Here is a 17,219-nt window from a genome sequence, read left to right on the forward strand (position 1 = left end):
GAGTATGCTATAGCTTGTATATTAACATATTATATATGTTTATAAAATATATTTGTGTGTATTTCTTGAAGATATGTCAGAAATTCAGATACTTGATGGCAGCTATTCAAATATGTAATATACTATAATAGTATTACAGCTAACTAAACATAAAATAGTTATCATAAGACATAAATATTGAAAGATCAAAATTAACCAAGTCACTAGCTAAATCAGTTGAAAAGATTTTCATCGCTAAATTTTCAAAGAAAAATGCTAGAAGGAGGGCAATACTAATTATTATGTTTCAAATGAATAAATAGAGATTCCTAGAAAACAGAAGTCTTGGCCAGAGACACAGAGCTCACAAAATACACAAAAGGAATTTGGGTTTTTGTGTTTACTATAGGTTTTGGGATTTTTTTTAAATAAATTTTCATATTACTTTTAAAGCTTTATTTTACTTTATTTGGAAGGCAGAGAAGAGAGAGAAAGAGAATGTCTGTCTGACATTGAATGCCTGTGTCGAAAGCAGCTGAACTACTATGCAACAGTGTCTATTCCGGGGGATTTCAACTGAGATCTTCTGATGCCCATCTTGTGTACTATGTCCTACACACAGGCAGCCTCTAGAACAACTTCAACAAACAAATGAAATCTAAAATATTAGTGACTCTCAATAAACAACACACTATGTTCATAATGAAACAGACATTGCAGACAATAGGAGTTCCTTTGATGGACTCCTAAGATAACAAACCACATATGCTCATACAAACAGAAAAAGGATTCTTCCCTTTAAATCACTGTAGAGGTAAAACGTGGTCAGTGTAACCAAGAGAAGAGACAATCTCAAAGAATTTGCTGGAAATGCTTGGAAAACTAAAATTACCCTCACCTCACGTTCGACTCTGGCCAAGGATGATTCTGTTGGTTTGGGTCTGTCATAGTCTGAAATGAAAAGTGAAATAATGCAGCCATTCAGGGACATAATAGAAAGAATGCTCTTGCAGATGCTATCAATAGAGGAGGAGAGGAAGGGAAATCATTCAATGGATCCACAGCTCAAAGAACCACAACCTGTTGACCTGAACAGGAGGTGACTCTGTGTTGATGAGAAGGTAAATCTCACTGAAAGATAAGCATTACTAGATCACCAATGACTATGTTTATACAAAGGCATGTTTTTACAGTATCATCAGATGTTTCTGTAAATTGGATAGAGCTATATTTTTATAATATATTTGTAAAACTTAAGTCTTGTCAAATAATGTTTTATTGGTCATGAATAAAGAGATTCTGACAGATTCTGTTACCTTTGCCTAAGGTAAAATCATTCGATTAGAGGGATGAAGAAACTTGGCCTTTGAGTTTCAGTCCCAAGGCCAAAGACACACAAACTGCTGATGTTAGGCTTCTGAACTGACCCCATGTGTCCCATGTCTTGCTCTCTTCTTCAAAAAAGGCCTTCAGTTCAACTGAGCTCACCAACATTTTCAGTGTGTGCTGTGATTCACTATTCTGTGAATCACCCTAATCAGTGACTTTCAAAATAAATATAAATTTAGTTCATGATTATCAGAACAATTGATTAAAATCAAGGTCAAAAAAGTTTAGATCTTGAACAATTCCACTTCTAGGTGAATGCTACATCCAGGGCAAAGAGAAGAAATTTTCTGTTTAATTCACAGAGTTCTAAACTTTTAACAGAACCACACCAATTTGTTTTGGGTTCAATGAGCTCTGTCAGTCTCTTTACAGCAATCACATTACTCCTTGAAGATAAGTGACCCTGCTCTGCTTCTCCTCCTTTTCTTTGACCTGTGGTCCTGGCTTTACATTTTATATGCACATAGTGTTTAAAAAAATACCCTGTGTAATTTTTTTGAAAAGTTGAGAGATGGACTGGGAAAGAAAGATGAGACAGAGAGACCTCCCATCTGCTGGTTCACTCCTCTGATGCCCCCATTGACTGGTGCTTGGTCAGACTAGAACTGAGAGCCAGAAACTCAACGCAAGTCAACAACATGGGTAGCCTGGCCCCAAGAATGTGAGTCATTGCCTGCTGCCTCCCAGGGTGTGCATTATTAGGAAGTTGGAATGGAGAGCAGCACTGAGACTGACACTCAGGCTCTGCCAAGGAATGCAGAAGTCCCAAATTGCATATTAATTGCTGCAACAAACATTAGCCCCACAACCATACATAATCCAAAGATAGAAGGGGTCTCTGAGATCAACTAGCCCAAGTTTGTTTTGATGTTTAGGAATGAGCAAGTGGTACCTCAGTGAAATATAGTGTCACAAATGCACAATAAAGACATTGTCTTAGAATACCATTTTTCTTTTTTTTTCTTTTTTTAACTTTTATTTAATGAATATAAATTTCCAAAGTACAGTTTATGGATTACAATGGCTTCCCCCCCCCATATCATCCCTCCCACCCACAACCCTCTCCTTTCCCTCTCCCTCCCCCCTTCCATTCACATCAAGATTCATTTTCAATTATCTTTATATACAGAATATCATTTTAGCATGTATTAAGTAAAGATTTCAACAGTTTGCACCCACATAGAAACACAAAGTGAAAAATACTGTTTGAGTACTAGTTATAGCATTAAATCACAATGTACAGCACATTAAGGACAGAGATCCTACATGAGGAATAAGTGCACAGTGTTTTCTAACCTTCAGTTCAGTGACTTCTCACATGCCATTACACCAATTTCTGATCTCAATTCAAATTCAGGAGATTAGCACTGGTATGCCTACAATAAGAGTAGAATAATACAAAGTTCAACTTCGCTAGAACTGTCAGAACAAGAATTTTGTTGTTTATTTTTAGAATTTATTTCTGAAATGCAGCATAAGGTTCATAGAAAAACTAAGTGGAAAATATAGACAGTGACCACATACATATACCCTTCCCACATTCACACTCGGGCTTTCCTTCTATTAGTAACTCTCATTTATAGTTTCTTACATGCATTGAACCAATATCAACAATAGTTCATACTTTATATATCATTCACTCTTGTTCATTCTATCGATTTGATCAATGTTGATAATATATGTGCATAATTGTGATACCATACAGAATAAATTCACTGCCCTAAAACCCTCTGTTCTCTGCTTATTCATCTCTCACTCTCACTGGACTCTGCCCACAAATAATATTTTTCATGTCACCATTGTTTTGCCTTTGCCAGAATGTTACATTATGAAAATCAAGGCCTAAACATTTGCATATGGTTTATTTCAGTTATAATATCCATAAGGTTCTCCCATGTATTTTCATGGCTTAATAACTCATTTCTTTGAACACTAAATAATATTTAAGTAATATTACATTGTATGTTAGTATTATAGTTTGTTTACCCATTTAATTATTGAACATATCTTGATGTCTTCCAATTTCTTTCAATGATGAATAAAGCTGTTTCAATGATGAATAGAGCTGTTATAAGCACTCTTGTGCAAGTTTTTGAGTAGATATGAATTTTCATCCCATTTGAATATATACCAAAAAGCACAATAGCTGGAAAACATGATATGCATATATTATTTCTCTAAGAAATTGCCAAACTGTCTTCCAAATATTGTCAACCTTTGCATTCCCACTAGCAATGCCACATGGTTGCCATGGTTCCATATTCTTCTGAATCTTTAGATTCAGAGAGACGGCTTCCATCCTCTGGTTCTCCGCCCAAATGGGCACAATGGCTGGAACTGAGCTAATCCAAATCCAGGAGCCAGGAGCAGCTTCCGGGTCTCCCGTGCAGGTGCTGGGGTCCAACACTTGGGCCACCTACTACAGCTTTCCCAGGCACATTGGCAGGGAGCTGTATTGGAAGTGGAGCAACTGGGACTCGAGTCAGTGCTCTTATGAGATGCCAGAACTGCAAGCCAGGGTTCCAACCTGCTGCACCACAACTTAGGCCCTCACACTGCTGAGTTTTAAGAGTTCTTTGAATATTTTAATTAAATTTTATCACATTTTTTGTAAATATTTCTCATTCCATGATTTTCCCCTCATTACCTTGTTGTTATCCTTTGTAAAGTAGAAATTTTTCTTTTTCATGAAGTTCAATTAGTCAATTCTTCCTTTCACAGAAGATGCCTTTGATATTGAAGTGAAAACCATTAGCAGAGCAAAGTCACCTAGATATTTTGTATATTATGTCTAATAGTATTATATTTGTATTTTGCATTTATTTTTGTGACCCATTTTGAATTAACTTTGTGAGAAGAAAAAGCCAATGTCTGTATTCTGTCTCTTTTCTTTCTTTTCTCTTTTCCTTTTTGGCCTATGAGTGTTCAGTTGTTTTGGGAGCATTTTCGAAATGATTAAACTTTCTGCACAGAGCTGATTTTGCTCTTTGGCAAAAAAAAAAAAAAATTGAATATAATTGTCTAGATCTATTTATTTTTTTAACTTTTATGTAATGAATATAAATTTCCAAAGTACAGCTTAAGGACTACAATGGCTTCCCCCCCATAACTTCCCTCCCACCTGCAAACCTCCCCTTTACCATTCCCTCTCCCCTTCCATTCACATCAAGATTCATTTTCAATTCTTTATATACAGAAGATCAGTTTAGCATGTGTTAAGTAAAGATTTCAACAGTTTGCACCCACACAGAAACACAAAGTGAAAAACACTGTTTCAGTACTAGTTATAGCATTAAATCACAATGTACAGCACATTAAGGACAGAGATCCTACATGAGGAGTAAGTGCACAGTGACTCTTGTTGTTCACTTAACAAATTGACACTCTTGTTTATGGCATCAGTAATCACCCTAGGCTCTTGTCATGAGTTGCCAAGGCTATGGAAGCCTTTTGAGTTCAACAACTCTGATCATATTTAGACAAGGTCGTAGTCAAAGTGGAAGTTCTCTCCTCCCTTCAGAGAAAGGCACCTCCTTCTTTGATGACCTGTTCTTTCCAATGGGCTCACTAGCAGGGATCTTTCATTTAGGTCATTTTTTTATTTTGACAGAGTGTCTTGGCTTTCCATGCCTGAAATACTCTCATGGGCTTTTCAGCCAGATCCGCATGAATTAAGGGCTGATTCTGAGGCCAGAGTGCTGTTTAGGACATCTGCCATTCTATGAGTCTGCTGTGTATATCTCTTCCCATGTTGGATCGTTCTCTCCATTTTTATTATAACAGTTAGTATTTGCAGACACTAGCCATGTTTATGTGATCCTTTGGCTCTTAGTCCTATCATTATGATCAATTGTGAACAGAAATTAATCACTTGGACTAGTGAGATGGCATTGGTACATGCCACCTTGATGGGATTGAATTGGAATCCCCTGGGATGTTTCTAACTCTACCGTTTGAGGTAAGTCAGCCTGAGCATGTCCCTAATTGCACATCTCTTCCCTCTCTTATTCCCACTCTTATATTTAACAGCAATCACTTTTCAGTTAAGTTTCAGCACTTAAGAATAGCTGTGTATTGATTACAGTATTCAACCAAAAGTATTAAGTAGAACAAACAAAAAAATACTAGAGGGAAAACGTATTAAGTTGTTCATCGACAGTCAGGGCAAGGGCTGATCAAGTCACTGTTTCTCATAGTGTCCATTTCACTTCAAAAGGTTTCCCCTTTGGTCATCAGTTAGTTGTCACTGATCAGGGAGAACATATATGATATTTGTCCCTTTGGGACTGGGTTAATTCACTCAGCATAATGTTTTCCAGATTCCTCCATCTTTTTGCAAATGACCGGATTTCATTGCTTTTGACTGCTGTATAGTATTCCATAGAGTGCATGTCCCATAATTTCTTTATCCAGTCTACTGTTGATGGGCATTTGAGTTGGTTCCAGGTCTTGGCTATTGTGAATTGAGCTGCAATAAACATTAATGTGCAGACTGCTTGTTTGTTTGCCAATTTAATTACCTTTGGGTAAATTCCGAGGAGTGGGATGGCTGGGTTGTATGGTAGGGTTATCTTCAGGTTTCTGAGGAATCTCCAGACTGACTTCCACAGTGGCTTGACCAGTTTGCATTCCCACCAACAGGGGGTTAGTGTCCTTTTTTCCCCACATCCTCTCTAGCATCTATTGTTGTTACATTTCTGAACGTGAGCCATTCTAACTGGGGTGAAGTGAAACCTCATTGTGGTATTGATTTGCATTTCCCTGATGGCTAGTGATCTTGAACATGTTTTCATGTGTCTGTTGGCCATTTGGATTTCCTCTTTTGAAAAATGTCTATTGAGGTCCTTGGCCCATCTCTTAAGTGGGTTGTTTGTTTTGATGTTGTGGAGTGTCTTGATTTCTTTGTAGATTCTGGTTATCAACCCTTTATCTGTTGCATAGTTTGCAAATATTTTTCCCATTCTGTCAGTTGCCTCTTCACTCTCCTGACAGTTTCTTTTGCAGTACAGAAACTTCTCAATTTGATGCAATCCCAAATGTTAATTTTGGCTTTGACTGCCTGTGCTCATGGGGTCCTTTCCAAGAAGTCTTTGCCGGTACCTATATCTTGCAGGGTTTCTCCAATGCTCTCTAATAATTTGATGGTTTCAGATCATAGATTTAAGTCTTTAATCCATGTTGAATGAATTTTTGTGTAAGGTGAAAGGTAGGGGTCTTGCTTCATGATTCTGAACGTGGAAATCCTGTTTTCCCAGCACCATTTATTGAATAGACTGTCCTTACTCCAGGGATTGGTTTTGTATCCTTGATCAAATATAAGTTGGCTGTAGTTGTTTGGACTGATTTCTGGTGTCTCAATTCTGTTCCATTGGTCTATCCATCTGTTTCTGTACCAGTACCATGCTGTTTTGATTACAACTGCCCTGTAGTATGTCCTGAAATCTGGTATTGTGATGCCTCCAGCTTTGTTTTTGTTGTACAAGATTGTTTAGCTATTCGAGGTCTCTTGTGCCTCCATATGAATTTCAGCGTCATTTTTTCCAGATCTGAGAAGGTCTTTGGTATCCTGATTGGAATTGCATTGAATCTATAAATTGCTTTTGGGAGAATGGAAATTTTGATGATATTGATTCTTCCAATCCATGAGCATGGAAGATTTTTCCATTTCTTGGTATCCTCTTCTATTTCTTTTTTTAAGGTTTTGTAATTTGCATCGTAGAGATCTTTAACGTCCTTGGTTAAGTTAATTCCAAGGTATTTGATTGTTTTTGTAGCTATTGTGAATGGGATTGATCTTAGAAGTTCTTCCTCAGCCGTGGCATTGCCTGTGTATACAAAGGCTGTTAATTTTTGTGCATTGATTTTATATCCTGCTACTTTGCCAAAATCTTCTATGAGTTCCAATAGTCTCTTAGTAGAGTTCTTTGGGTCCCCTAAATAAAGAATCATATCATCTGCAAAGAGGGATAGTTTGAGTTCTTCCTTCCCAATTTGTATCCCTTTAATTTCTTTTTCTTGCCTAATAGCTCTGGCTAGAACCTCCAGAACTATATTGAATAGCAGTGGTGAGAGTGGGCATCCCTGTCTGGTACCAGATCTCAGTGGAAATGCTTCCAGCTTTTCCCCATTCAATAGGATGTTGGCTGTGGGTTTTTCATAGATTGCTTTGATTGTATTGAGGAATGTTCCTTCCAAACCCAGTTTGCTTAGAGTTTTCATCATGAACGGGTGTTGTATTTTATCAAGTGCTTTCTCGGCGTCTATTGAGATAATCATATGGTTTTTCTTCTGCAGTCTGTTAATGTGGTGTATCACATTGATTGTCTTGCGCACATTAAACCATCCCTGCATACCAGGGATAAATCCCACTTGGTCTGGGTGGATGATCTTTCTGATGTGTTGTTGCATTCTATTGCCGAGAATTTTATTGAGGATTTTTGCATCTATGTTCATCAGGGATATTGGTCTGTAATTCTCTTTCAATGCTGCATCTTTTTCGGCTTAGGAATTAAAGTGATGCTGGCTTCATATAAAGAATTTGGGAGCACTCCCTCTTTTTCGATTGCTCTGAATAGTTTGAGAAGAATTGGAGTCAGTTCTTCTTTAAATGTCTGGTAGAATTCAGCAGTGAATCCATCTGGTCCTGGGCTTTTCTTTGTTGGGAGGGCCTTTATTAATGTTTCAATTTCTGTCTCAGTTATGGGTCTGTTTAGGTTTTCTATATCTTCCTGGTTCAATTTAGGTAGGTTGCATGTGTCCAGGAATCTATCCATTTCTGATAGGTTTCCCTGTTTGCTGGAATACAAGTCCTTGTAGTAGTTTCTGATGATTCTTTTTATTTCTGTGGTGTCTGTTGTTGTGTTTCCTTTTTCATCTCTGATTTTATTGATTTGGGTCTTTTCTCTTCTTTTTTTAGTTAGTTGGGACAATGGGGTGTCAATTTTGTTTATTTTTTCAAAAAACCAGCTCCTCGTTTGGCTGATTTTTTGTAATTTTTTTTTGATACAATCATGTTGATTTCTTCTCTGATTTTAATTATTTCTCTTCTTCTACTAGATTTGGGTCTGGTTTGCTGTAGATTTTCTAGATCCTTGAGGTGAATTGAAAGCTCATGTATTTGGTGCCTTTCCAATTTCTTGATGTAGGCACCTATTGATATAAACTTTCCTCTTAACACTGCTTTTGCTGCATCCCATAATTTAATAATTTATTTCCTCCTACTAATTTTGAGTTTGGTTCATTGGTTTTCTATGTCTCTAGATGCGTTGAAAACTCATTGATTTGATGTCTTTCCAATTTCTTGATATAGGCACCAAATTGCTATAAACTTCCCTCTTAACACTGCTTTTGCTATATCCCATAATTTTTGATACATTGCATTGTCAACTTTATTCATTTCCAGGATCTTTTTGATTTCTCTTTTGATTTCTTCTATTACTCACTGCAAATTCAGGGCATGTTGTTCAGTATCTAAGTGTTAGACTATGACCTAGAGACTATGAAAAATGAACTATGCCTCTGTGACTTTATGGAATGTCTGTTATTGCAATAAAAACCCAGAGGTGTGTTTTGTGTGTGGACAAGGAGCTCTGGTCAGTGCTCCAGGATGGGGTGAGTAATGAGGGTAACACCCAAGTTGGGTATAGTAGATCTCTTCTAGTTAACAGAAGTTTGTATGGTCACCTCTGCTGGCTTGAACACACTCTCATTTCCTCTCTTTCAAAGTGATTAATGCCCAGGTGCTAGCCCTCAGTGGGTGTAATACTCATTTGTGCTTCCACATGAACTGTGGAAGGATCTGTGCAGTCTTCAGTGTTATCCTGGATCCTGCTGCAGACACCCACCCCAGGTAATCAGGGAGCTCTGAGCATGTGGAACCACTCACAGTTATTTTGCAGATACCCAGCTACACCCTACATCCTCTCATGCAGTCACAGTGTTCTCACAGTCTCAGCACTCAGGGCTCCCACAGTCATGGAGTGCAATGGTTCCACTCTGCCCAGCTAGCCTGTCCCATCCACAATGAGGCTGAGGGTTCCCAGAACCCATTGCCTGTGGGTGCTCTTTCTAGGAGGATTGAGTTCCAGAGCCCCAGAGCCTATGGTTTGTTGAGATGTTAAGGGCACCTTATCTTCATATGTGGATGCTCATTCCCTGTCAATCCTCCTAGCCAGACTCAAAGTCAAGCGGGTACTGCAAATTTTTCCCTATGGTAAAATCTCACATGCATGCGTAATAACCATGGCTGCTGCTCTACTCCTTTCGCAATCATCCTGGGCACGTATAAGAGATTCTACAGGTGGTACTAATGCCTGAATGATTCTTTCTTCCCGCCCGCTGTAGGGTGGGTACAGCAGAACTGCTGCAGTTGGCTCTGCTGACAAAATGGAGAAAGTTCCTGCCACTTGCTGGGTGCATCCACAAGGCCTGCAGCAGGTGCTGCCTGGTTACACCCAGAATGCTATTCACCCTCTCACAGCCAGTTGTGACATTGCGGTGGGAGATGTGGAGACAGAGAGATACCCCTTTTCTTTCTCTGGGTGAGCAGATACCTTGTTCCCCTCAGGGCTCTGGCCCAGACTCAAATACAGTGTAGTCTGCTAAGCTCTCTCTCTGGCTATATCAGTTGTGGCACAAGCCACTGCAATCTGATCTCACCTTGCTTTTCAAAAAGGATCCTTTCCCACTCAGGGATGATGGGGTTGTTTCTTGAATCCATACACCTTGTTGCATGTCTGCACCTTCCACGCATATTCACAGTGTCACTCCCTCTTCTGCAGAATATCCATTGCAGTTTTCCCTGTAACTTTCCCCTGAGAATGCACTTTATGTATTTTTTTTACTGTTTTTGCCTAGCCTAGAGCAGATCACCCTGTTGCTATTCCACCATATTGGAGTCTCTTCAAGTTGGTTTTCTTATGTGAATCAGTACAGAAAATCAGGGACAATTTCAAGCAAATGAAATGTGAACTGTAAGAAAATGAATCATAGATTAAAGAATAAATGTTGAAAAAAGCCTTTTTTTTTCCTCAGAATTTGATTCTGGCTGTTTTACTAGAAAGCTCAGAAACAATGGTTGAAAGATTAGGATGCAAAGTGAAACCTTATCATCTACAGAGAGGAGGTTGTAGACATGAATCATGTATTGCCCAACTCTCATTAATTCAAGTTTCCAGATATGAATGCTCAGACAGTTGCTTCCAATGAAACATGTGGTAGCAAGCATTTGTTACCTACTCTCTGGGCACAGGATGCTGCTTCTCCTGCAGTAAGAAAATGCCTCATTCCTCATTTCAGAATTTAACAATGTCTTCCTTAAAGTCCTCAAACTTCATTTCCAAATCTATGTGTGCCCAAGGTCCACAGGGGTTAGTCTTACTTAAAAAAAAAGAGGGCCCTCATATCCTGAATACTTGAATCTGGTTCCCTAGTTTTTTAGAACCAATCTCTGGAAGGCACAGTGTCCTGGGGATACATCCTGAAGATTAGATATCTTCATGAACAAACTTGTGTTCAGTTGGCATCTCACTGCACTCTATAGTGAGACTAATGCAGTTACCCCATCATGACCAGAAGGATTAGCCTCTCTGCTTCATCCTTAAACCTGAAAGAAGGGACCCCACTTCCACTCTAGCCTCACAACACCTAGTTCAGATTTAGTCCTTGCAAAAAAATTGGTAGTGTGTCTTGATTTCAGTACTCTGATCTGCATAGATCCTTCAGACAGTGAAAGATGAGAAGTTATCCAAGAACCCTGAACTCCATCTGGGTCTCCCAGTGGGTACAAATGATCCAAGTAGTTGGGCTATCTTTTGCTACCTTCCCAGGTGCAGCAACAAATGTCGGATCAGAAGTATTGCATCCAAACCTGAACTGGCACTTCAATGTGGATGTCTATGCTTCAAGTGGCAGCTTAACCTGTTGTGCTCCAATGATTACAGCCTGTACTAGCTGTAATTATTATGGGCAGTAACTGAGGGTGTCAGTTTTTAAAAAGATACATTTTTGTGTATTTGGAGGCATAGAGAGAGAGAGAGAATCTTCCATCCACTGGTTCACTTCTCAATGGTCACAATGACCAGGACTGGGCAAGGCCAAAACCAAGACCTTAGAACTCTATCTGGGTCTCCCACATGGGTGACAGGGACCCAAGCACTTGGGCCATATTGCACTGCTTTCCAAGTTGCATTAGCAGGGAGCTGGATCAGAAGTATAGCAGCCAGGACTTCAATAGCAATCATTTTGAATGTTTGTTCACAGCACAGGCAGTGACGTAACCTGTTGCAGCACAATGCCAATCACAATGTCAATGGCCTAGAATGCATGAGTTGTGAAATTGACATAAACATACACTACATGCATCTTTCTAAGGGAATGAAGCTGGACTACACTCTACATACTCTAAAATGCCAGCTATATGAAACTGAGGGAAAGGTTTCGTTATGGAGTAAGCAAAAAGATCATTGATTGCCAAAGGTTATGCAGGAAGAAAGGTATGAATGTGTATGGGAATCAACCATGCCAAATAAATTAAATAAATGCAAGATAATAATAGGGGAAATTATGGTTGGGGGGAAAGAAGATGTGGAGACTCCAGATATTCTGATTGTTGTTTATGCTTCACCTGAAATGGCTCTAAGATATGTAGCCCATGAATTTAAAAAAATATGTTTTCTGCAGATGAAAAGAAATGGCATGAGTTATGGAAAAGAGAACACTGAAGAAAAAGGTAGAACATAATGTTGACAAAATTTATGATTTATAAATACACATATATAAATATACATATGATATAAAGTAGAATAAAAACACTAAAATTTTTTAAAACTAGCTCAAATATCTCAACATATAAATAATAAAAGTCTTATATATAGACATTAGAGAAAACAAAGGATTCATTAGGATCCCAAAAAATTTCAAAAGACTTTCCTTTCATTAAAAGACACAAGTTTCCAGATGGAAGGGTTCGGCACAAAAAATGAGACATTTAATGGTAAAATTTTTGAATACCCATAAACAAAATATTTTTGGATTTCAAAGAAAAAATAAGCCTCACACAAAGAATAAAGACACAGGGGAAAACGTAAGTTCTCAAAAGCAGCATCAACTAAAGCTCAACAAGGAAATGCCTTAAACCTTCTAAGACAAATTGTTTATAAGTTGGAAACCTATGACCAGCCAACTTGCATAAATACATAAATATATTTATATAAATATATAAATAAATAGCTGCAAATTTGCAAATAAATAATGATCAGCATATCAGAAAAAATACCTTCACTGTACCTTTCCTCAGAAATAAGATTGTGTTTTCTGTCCAACAAGAGTAAAGAAGTAAAAGGAAAAGCTGGATCCAGAAATGGAAAGTCAACTATGAGAGTCCAAGGGAAAACCTCAGATGATGGTGAAAGCAAATCCTCCAAGGAGAGCCAAACTCAAGGAATGAAGAACAACCAGAGCAACTGGAATTAGCGAGAAGGTTTGAAGAACTTCCCCCAAGAGGGGAAAATGTGCAAAATGTATCACGTATTTCATTGTATGGTTGATTTTCACAACTCAAGGAGGATTTAGAGTGAAATCAATGAAAAGTATATAGACTCTTATAAAAACTAAGCCCAATGGTGAATAGATACTACCACATCCAGAGAAAACAAAAATATTATAAAAGATAAGGACGAGAAATCATAATATACATGATGTTTTAGTCCTAGCAACATGAGCACTGAATGTGGATCTAACAACTGCTGTGTGATGGCTCTGCTGGGAAGATTTTGGAGGGGAGAGGAACATGTAAAGTTTCTGTGGTACTGCAGTAAGATGAAGTAAGACAGTCACTAGGAAAGCACTCTTGGAAACTTATGCCTGGTTTCCTATGGTTGGTGTAGCCTCACTCCTCTGTTGGTCTAAATTTTCACTTGGCAAGATATTTAAGACTTGGTTCTGTCAAGGAATACTCATGCAGATATCACATTAGAACACAATGTCTGCACAGCAATAGTCAAGCAGCGCCCTCCGAGCTTTGAGCTGTGAAGTGCCCAGGACCTGGGGTCAATATTTCAGGACAGGTGACGGCAGGTCAACGATCCAAGGCTGATGAGGCCTCTTCCTACACATTCTCTATAGTGAATTCAGCAGCAGGAGAAGCACCCTTGGGAGGCAGCCTGTGGGTTCTAAGTCAACATCCAACCCTTGCTCTCTGGAGATCCATGAAGGGAGGGAAACTTTTGCTTCTGAGAAATGGAATCCTCTTCTTCCTAAAGACGTTCTTCTGTTCCTTAAGCATCTCTATCCCACTTTTTCCACCCTGAGGTATGGATTTCTTTAAAACATTCACTTAATATTAGGCTCATGGTCAAGTTTTCTTTCATAATGGTTGCACATTGATATTTAACTTGCTACACCCTAGCAGTAGCTTCTCTCTTGACATATGCTGGATTTTCTATAAATGGATAACCGCTAAGCAGGAGCCATAAAAAAAAAAGACCATAATTTAATGGAGTGATGACTCACAGGATTTAGGATAAAAATGAGCTTAACCACAGTATGTACTTATACAAGCACACATACACACAAACTCACAGGTTTACTGATTCATACTCTTGTGCACACCCATGTGCACTCTTCTCATAATTACATCATCATATTTATATTCATGCATTAACATTCTCACATGGAACCACATACGTTTCTCTCTTCAACCACTTGCACTGATGTTCAGTCTTTGGTGGTACTGGAGAAATCCTCACAAAGAAACTCTACTGTGTTGGGGGAGACCAGGCAGCCATGAGTCAGGAGGAACTGATATGTTTGGAGTAAGCCCAGGGACAGGAATTCCATCTATGAACCTTGTAAGTAGAAAAGTCAGAGGCTTAAAAGCTCTTTTGGCTGGGTGATATGGGCTGGCAGAGAGATCAGGGATAGATTTATACTTCATGAGGCTCTGCAGTGCTGTGGTATTTCTATTGCAAATTTTCTCAATGAAAGCAATGCACTAATCAGTTTGCTAGGGCCCAATTGTAGGTATTCTCTCCACAATGCATATGTTAATATGGTACTCCAAGGTGATGATATTGGAAGATGAATTCTTTGATAGGTTTTTAGGTCATAGGGATGGTGCCCACATAGTTGAAATTTCTGCTTTACGCAAGCGACCCAAGAGAACTCCTTCATCCCTTCTGACACATGAAGAAACAGTCAGAAGATGCCATCTATGAACCAGGAAGCTCATCACCAGATAACGAATATGTTGGAGCCCTAATCTTGGACTTCCTAGCTTCCAGAAATGTGAGAAGTAATTTTCTGTTCTTTAAAAGCTATCAAGTCTATGATATTTTCTGACATCAGTCTGAACAGACTGAGACTTAATTCTGTATGAGTGAGCTTAAAGAAATTCTCATGCTAAAAAATTGTCTATCATAGATAATGGATTCCATCTAAATTCAAATTTACTGATTGATAGACAATCTATATTGGTAGTGGGAAGATAAGTGGGCTGATCTGATTAATAAAATTACTAAAATTTCAAGTTAAAGATGATCCTTACTGCTCAAATCATGAATATTCATATTCATCTGTTTTGTATGCACAGGATCAGAAGAACTTCATTCCTACAGGTGAAACTGACAAATGACCACAGTGTCTCTTCAAGCTCCACTGTAATCACAGACTTCTCTCTGGGACCTCCTACCCATAATTCCAAAACCCTAAACCTGTATCTCACTTCCCTTGCCTTCCTCTTCCTCTGAACACCTTTAGGGATCGGGGTCAGAGGCTGTGGACCTGTAGACTCAATAGTGATCCAGATCCCAGGACAGTTGAAGACCGCTCACAAGGAGAGCTACTCCCTCTGCACAGTTCACTTTCAAACGAGGAACCAAAGAGCCTCAAGACTGCAGAGACCTGAAAGAAAGGAAAGCGTGGGGAAGAAGATAGGTGGAGAAAAGACTTAATTGTAACAAAAGTGTTCTTCCTGACATACTGTTTTCCGATGATGGGTATGAAAGGTGGGTGACCTATAACTACTGATGTGCCGCCTTCCAGGAATGTGATGGTCATGAGTGCCAAGAATGTGAGTCTTCCTGTGGGGTTTGCCTCTATCTGACCTGCACAAGGCTGTGTGATGCCTCACCATAGGGAAGCTGGACCTGACATAAGAGGGGTTTGGAGAAGCTCCAGCCTATGTGATATTTCCTAATTCTAATAATAGGATATGAAACTGTGCTCACAACAAGCCCCTATGTACACGCAATGTTAAGTTGTCAGTGAACATTTGTGAAGAGAAAGGAAAAATGGTGGCTGAGTTAAAGGAGGGGGAAAAATGATGAAACATTAAAACACAGGGTAGATTCCAAGGAGGGCAATGGAACAAATGGAGAGACAGACAGATGTCAAAGCATACAAGTCGGAAATATGAGATAGTATTTTTGTGAAAACAAAATGCAAGCTGTGTAGCACCTGTACAAGGTGTCATATGGATGAAATCCACAACATCAGTACTAGGATTACTATTAGTAGTATTAGTGATAATAGTAATATTAGTAATAATATTACTATTAGTACTAGTATTACTATTAGTACTATTACTATGAAAAGTCAGAGTATGAGCCAAGGTCAGTGTCTGAGAAGTTTGAGATACTAAAGAGTGATTCTTTCCATTTGTCCCTCTAGGTTCTGAGTTGATGTCTGTGGGACTGTATTCTGGCTTTTCAAACTCACCACTTACTGAGCCATTGGTTTCAGACTCTCCTGCCTCTGGCTACTAGTCAAGATCTGCCTTGTCAGATAAGTACTATATATTCTGTGAAAATGTGTAACTACACATTCATATATGTACAGAAACATGTAAATCTTTACAATAGTGTATTAGCTGTGGCTGGTGTTGTGGCATAGTAGGTTCAGCCACTGCTTTCAACACCAACATGGCACACTGGAGTGCCAGTTCAAGTACTGACTGCTCCTCTTCCAGTCCACCTCCCTGTTAATGCAACTGGAAAGGCAGGAAAAGATGTCCCAGGTACATGGACATCTGCAAGCCATGTGGGGGATCATGATGGAGTTCCTGACTGCTGGATTTAGCCTGTCCCAGACCTAGCTGTTTCAGTCAATTGGAGATGGAACCAGAGGATGGAAGATTCTCTCTCTCCTTCTGTGTCATTCAACATTTCGAATAAATAAATAAAGATTTAAAAATAAATATTAGCTTTAAAATGCAGGACAAAGTGGCTTTTTCTGGGAGATCAGCTCAGAAAGGGTCATGAGTGATGCCACTTCTAATTTCATATACAGAAGAAACGAAAGAATCTGATTACAATTTGAGGTGATTTTGATTTTTAGTTACCTTTGGTTTGGAGAGGAAATGAGGTTGATTAATTTAAGGTCATACCCAAAGTTACCATAAAAATTATGTTTAGTGTAAAACAACATGGTCGATTATAAAAAAAAAAATAGTAGAAAAGGCTTTCCATGGATTTTGATCTTGTTACAGAAAATAGCACTCAGAACATATGATCAGCAATACATCAGTGCACATGTATCATTGACTTTAAACTGGAAATAGGGAGTAAAATAATATTCCAAATTTGTATACTATGTTCACAGTAGCACCAAGAAGGAACATCAATTGTAAAACCTAATGCTGTTTTTGCTTCAAGAGATCTTCTCAACTTTCTCTACTGGTTAGAACTGCTCTAAGGATAGTTTCTTTCAGGGTCCTGCATTGTGGTGTGGCAGGAAAAGCCACTGCCTGCACTCCTGGCATCCCATGTGAGCACTGGTTTGTATTGCAGCTTCTTGTCCCGCTTCCAATCTGGTTCTCTGTGTGCTCGCTTCGGCAGCACATATACTAAAAATTG

This window comes from Oryctolagus cuniculus, chromosome 15 (genome assembly GCF_964237555.1).
Source record: "Oryctolagus cuniculus chromosome 15, mOryCun1.1, whole genome shotgun sequence".
NCBI lineage: Eukaryota > Metazoa > Chordata > Mammalia > Lagomorpha > Leporidae > Oryctolagus > Oryctolagus cuniculus.